This window comes from Microtus ochrogaster (assembly GCF_000317375.1).
Source record: "Microtus ochrogaster isolate Prairie Vole_2 chromosome 14 unlocalized genomic scaffold, MicOch1.0 chr14_random_1, whole genome shotgun sequence".
NCBI lineage: Eukaryota > Metazoa > Chordata > Mammalia > Rodentia > Cricetidae > Microtus > Microtus ochrogaster.
This window is the reverse complement of record NW_004949096.1, coordinates 11,100,481-11,106,887: the sequence shown is the minus strand read 5'-3', so window position 1 is coordinate 11,106,887 and position 6,407 is coordinate 11,100,481.

Genomic DNA, 6,407 nt, shown 5'->3' with positions numbered 1-6,407 from the left:
AAAAAAAAAGAAAGAAAGAAAGAAAGAAAGAAAAAGAAAAAAAAGATTTATTTGGCTCAAAGTTTGAATATCTATAGTCCATCATGATGAAGATGTCTAAGAGTCAGATATAAACCAGATGTTCTTCCTGGTGTGTGATGAAATCCTTCTGTATATGTATTACTTTTATTGGCTGATGAAGCAAGAAGCTGTTTGGGCCTATGGCAAGGAGAATAGAATAATTCCAAGCAGGAATTCCAAGCAGAGACAGATGATAAAAGAAGGTAGAGTCAAAGAGATGCCATGTAGCTCTGGAAGAAGACAGATGCCCCTGAACCTTATCAGTAAACCACAAGCCTTGTGGTAAAATATAAAATAATTGAAATGTGGTAATTTAAGATGTAAGAGATAGTTAATAATAAGCCTAAGCTATTGGCCAGGTAGTGTTATAATTGATATAGTTTTTGTGTAATTATTTCCAGTCTGGATGGTTGGGAAAAACAAGCAGTCTCTGCCAACAAAATGATGCCAAACATGATTCAACTGCATCCACAAAAAACCTGAGAAAGCAATAAGAAAAAAATCTTGACACAAAACAGAGATTAGTAAAGTTTATTGGTAGCCATATTTTTTTTCAGATGGGCTCTGTTTGCTGGCAGTGAAGAGGTGCACCACAGCTCCATAAAGAGAGGCCTTCCTCACTCAGCATTGGTAGACAGGGCTGCATGGCTTCTATAGGAGACGACTTTCTTGTTCATACTGGTAGCACAAACAGCTCTAGCTCTTTCAGGTGACTGAGCACTTAATTGAGTCTGTGAGCAGTGTGCTACAAATTGCTTAATGATGACACAGACTTGTTGCATCCCTAGAGCTGGGGTGGTGTGTCTTACTCTCAGAGGCAGTGAAATGCTTCTGCCATGTTGGACTGGGTGGAGTCAACAGGCAGGGCCATGGAGTTGGTCCTAGCTATGCCTGTTTAACATTCAAAAAGGAGTGTGGTCAGAATATAATTACAGATACATATGCGATAAAAACAAATTAAGATAGAAAAGTCCTCTAAATGAGTTACAGTGTTAGATAAATATATGTAGGCTTGGAAGATAGAGGAAAACATGTATAGACAATTATAGTATAAAAGAGTACAGACAGTTATAAATTGATGGAGTAAAAAATAAATATACAATTATGAAAAGTAATAGAGTGAAAAATAAGTGATGTAAAGATGGAATATACACAAAGAGTATAAATAATGTATATTATTTTATTTTCTTTGATTTTTTTTACTGTGAATGAGCTAAGTACAGAGAGATACGTGATCCTAGGGTCTGCTAAGCTAAACCAACATATATACTTTAACGGTATCTTGACTTCAAATTTTGGATCAAAAAATATACTGTTTTGGAAAAGAGGTTTTTGTTTAGTTTCCACAAAGGTGAGAACCTCTGCATTTCTTCCAGGATAATGTGGTTTGATGGACCAAGACCCTCTGAAAAGTCTCCATAAACTCCCCAAAATAGTTTGCCAAACAAAAAACAGGAAGCAGTTTGGAGAGAAGTACACTCAAATTTCCAAATATTATTTATAAATGTTTGTTTTTCATTTAAAGGGTGATATGTTATGGAGATAAATACTTTGCAATGGTATGAATCTTGGTTTATTGATACAAATTTAAAGTCATTTTTATACATATATTTCTCCTCTTGAAGAAGGTATTGTTTTTATATATCTCATTTTAAAAAATGTAATGTATAGTTAGGAACTACAGATTAATGGAAAGCCATCTATAATAATCAAACTTGTAGCCACATTAGTTAGGCTTTCTAAATATGCAGAGATTAATTTCAGATGGATAGATATTCTTCAAACTTTTCAAATATTAAAAGACTATGACTCTTAAAATGCCTTAAGAACTTAGGACTTTTCATGGCAATGAGATGAAATAGATGCCAGCACCAATCTATTTCAAGACGATGATGGGCGTCAAAGAAGCTTCTTATGAAGTTTGTTAGCCATTTGGGCAAGAAACTGCTCTTGTCTAGACTTCTTGATGGCATGTTCTATGAGTTGGACATGTATCACTCACAGAAAAATGATTGCAGAACTTGCCTAAAGGTGACACAATCCTTCTGTGTTCCTGATTCATGGAGTATGCCATATATTTTTTAGGATACAGAAGAAACTGACTGACAAGTTGTTCATAAAAGCAAACCAGTCTTTTAAATTTGCTGCTTCATGAAAAAGTCTATCAGATACTATGGGCCTGAAGGCTGAAAAATGATATCCTAATGTTACAAAGGAACTTTGGGTGACTGTTGAGGCATCAAGAAGTCTTTGTCAATTTTAGAGATTTGAAGTTATTTACAATTTCTCTCTGTTTACTTTGGTAATATTATATCTTTCTGGAGTCTTTGATGGAGTTGAAGAAAGATAGTTATAATTATAAAAGACAGGTAAAACATAAAACTTTAGACTCACAAAGAAAGAAAGATGATAGAGCAATTTTCTTAATTTGCCAAAAGTAAATGGACTAAATATTGTAATTTATGTTAAATGATTATTGCTTGATAACTGTTTTGTATATGTATTTTCTATTATTGTAAAGGTAAAACTTTCTTTTTTCTTTGGACAAAAAAAGGGGAAATGGCATGAAAAGTCCTTCTGTATATGTGTTGCTTTTCTTGGTTAATGAATAAAGAAGCTGCTTGTGCCTATGGCAGGGCATAAGAAAGCAAGGCAGAAATCTAAGTGAGATAGGAAAGAAAACATGGTAGCGACAGAGAGATATCATGTAGTTGTCAATGGAGACAGATACCCCTGAAGCTTACCAGTAAACCATAAGCCTTGTGGTAAAATATAAAATAATAGAAATGAGTTCATTTAAGATATAAGAATTAGCTAACAAGAATCCTAAACCATTGGCCAAACAGTGTTGCAATTAATATAGTTTCTGTGTAATAATTTTGGGTCTGAGTGGCCAGGAATTGCTATAGAGTTTTGCATTGGTATGAAACTTGGTTTACTGCTATAAATTTAAGGTCAATCTTGTTAATAGATAATCATCTACAATAATTAAGCTTGTAATCATGTTACTTAGATTATCTAGATGTACAGAGATATATTTCATGTGAATAAGCATTCTTCAAATATTTCAGAGACATTCATAATACAGCATTTAAAATGTTTAAAAACGTAACACTTTTCATGACAGTGAGACACATCTGCTCCTCGCAGCACCAAGCTACTTCAAGAGGATGTTGGACATTGAAGAGGCTCTTTATGGAGTTTGTTAGCCATTTGGTAAGAAATTGCTTTTGCCTGGACTGCTTGGTAAACTGGACATGCAGGACCCATAGAGAAATGACTGGTAAACTTTTCTAAAAGTGAGACAATCCTTTAAGTCCCTGTTTCATGAAAGAGTCTACTAGACATTCTTCGGGACACATAAAGATGTTATGGACTAACTGCCAGTATAGGTGGAACTGTCTTTGAAATTTCTTGCTTCATAGAAAAGTCTGATGGATACTAGTGGGCATGTAGACTGAAGACAGATGCTCCAATAGTATAGAAGAACTTTGGGTGACTGTCCAGGTAGCAAGATGTCTCTGTTAATGCTAGAATTTTTGAAGTTGCTTGCAGTGCACTTCTTGTTTACTTAAGTAATATTTACCATGCTGGAGTCTTTGATGAAGATGAAGAATAAATATAGTTTTCTTTAGTGATGATAAAAGATAAAGTAAACATAATTATTGTAACTGTACTTCTTGCTTGATAACTATTTAGTTATATGAAATTTTACTATGTTAAAGTTAAAACATTTTGCCGGGTACTGGTGTCGCACGCCTTTAATCCCAGCACTTGGGAGGCAGAGGCAGGCGGATCTCTGTGAGTCCGAGACCAGCCTGGTCTACAGAGCTAGTTCCAGGACAGGCTCCAAAACCACAAAGAAACCCTGTCTCGAAAAACCAAAAAAAAAAAAAAAATTAAAACATTTTTTATTTAAACAGAAAAAAAGAGGTGATATGGGATTTTCCTCTGTATTCTGTGATTACCATTTACGAATAAAGGACTGCTTTGAGCCTATAGCACAGCAGGGCAGGGCAGAGAGGGTATAGGCAAGGAGGACTGGACTGAATGCTGGGAGAAAGAAGGGCAGAGTGAGAGAGAAGCCATGGAACCACTGGAGATAGGCACTGGGAACTTTTCCCCAGTAAGCCACAGCAATGTGGCAATTTAGAGATTAAGAGAAATGGGTTAAATTAATATGAGTTAGTCATAAGAAGCTAGAGGTAATGGGAAAGCAATGATTTAATTAATACAGTTTCTCTGTTATTATTTTGGATCTAAGCTAGATTAGACAAGAGGCCTCCTCCTACAAGGAAGGAACAAGCAGTCTCTGCCTACACCCTATTTAGGCAGGAAAGCTATGGCAAACAGTGATGGATGCTAGTACTTACCTTGATTTAATTTGTTCTTTTGTGCATTTTTATTCAGTTAGGAATTGCTGCCACTCACATTCAGAATAGTTCTGTTTTTGTCTGTTAAACCTCTCTGGAATTCAGTCTGTCATTTCTGTTTGTTTCTGTGGTAATTCTAACTCCAAAAAAGGTGGCAGTGAAGATTAATTACAATACTCTTTTCAGTACATAAGAGCAGTAATCTTTTATCCACTACCATGATAATATTTTTATTGTATATGTATATATACACTGATACAACACTTGTCTGTGATTCCAGTACTGAAAGGTTAGAGGACAACTTTGAGGAGTAAATTCTCTCCATCTACTATAGGGCCATGCAAGGAATCCTACTTCTCAGGCTTCATCAAAAACACGTTAACAACTTAGCAATATTTTTGATCCCTTGTTTTTATTTACTTATTGCATTGACATTCTTTGTACTTGAAGCTATCTTTATGCTCCTGATTCTTTCTTCTCTGCCCTCCAAGCTTTGTATTATAACCATGTGTCAATATGTCTGGCCACAATACAAGTGTCTTGATTGGATTACAATAATATTATATTATATAATATCACAATAAAATTTTGTTGAATGAATATATTCTAATTCTTCAAGATTAGACAAAATTGAGTCATGATTTTTTTCAAGGTAGTGGAATTTCTTGAAATTTGGCAAAGAAAACAGAATAAGAATTAATTTCTGAGAATGTGTTAAAACCTATAGAATCCAAATTTCTTTCCTGCTAAGAGCTTATATTTCAAAATTGCTTACTGTTACAACTTCTAATGCCCTTTTGTCATTGAAAAAAATATGAGTGTCTCTATTTTTCCTTTTTATAAGACTTCTTGGAAGATTCTTGAAAAAATAATGAAATAAAATCTTTTCAAGCTATTTATCACAGAATTTCTTTCTTTTAAATGTGAATGAACAAAATTCTTAAAAGATTTGCTATATATGTAAATTTAAACAATTGATACTAAAATGATAAAGCTATTTATTATATCATTTGTTAGTACAAGTTACCTTTATGTGATAAAATGTATATTCTGTGTTAAGGATTTGAATATATGCTCACAAACTTTACACAAATAATATATAGCATATTTACTACGGTTGTTTTTACTGTTCTGTCATCAATTTTCCACGTCAATATGCATTCGTTATATACACTTTCTAAGGTTTTGCTTAAGTTAATTATTTTGTCATTATGCTCTTTTAAGCTAACCGTCAACAATTGGAAACAGAATTCCTACCTCAAGGTTCATAACAATTATATCAATAGAATCTTAGACTGAGAAACAAATAACATCAATGACTATTACAACTTGAATTTTCCTATCTCCAGTACAGTGAGTTATCCTGAAAAAAAAAGATGCTTACTACCTAGTATTTGTTTAATTTTTTCCAGAATCATTAAAAACTTGGTAGTCAGGAATTGAGATAAAGACCACATGAACACAAGGGAATCAGAGAGTTGGTTGTTTGACACTCTGTCTAGGATTTCTCAGTTCACCAGACCCCCAAACCCTCTTTCCATTCTTCTTGTTCTAGTATACCTCCCAAGTCCTCTAAAAACTTAAGACTAATCCTGGTTAATCAGTCACTGAGTTCATCTTCAATTTAAAGTGGTTGTATTAGCACAGTATATTGGCTGTACAGTTCTCCTGCAACATTTCTACCTTTTTGTTTAAATAAAAAGGAAAGATTTTAAGTCAAACAATGTAAAACTATACACAAGAAGAAATGTTATGGTTTTGGCTTCTGGTCCCTTTAAGAGACTAGCCACGCTTACTCCCTCCCCCATCCACTGAGGAATGCTGATCTTCAGCTTCCGGCCTGAGCTTGTTCTCCTTTCCATCTTCCTCTTGAAGAGGCAGCTTCACTTCTGCCTCTCTCCCCACTTCTCCTCTTCCCCCTTCTCTGTCTCTTTCTCCCCCACTCTCTCTCTTTCTCTCTCTCTCTCTCTCTCT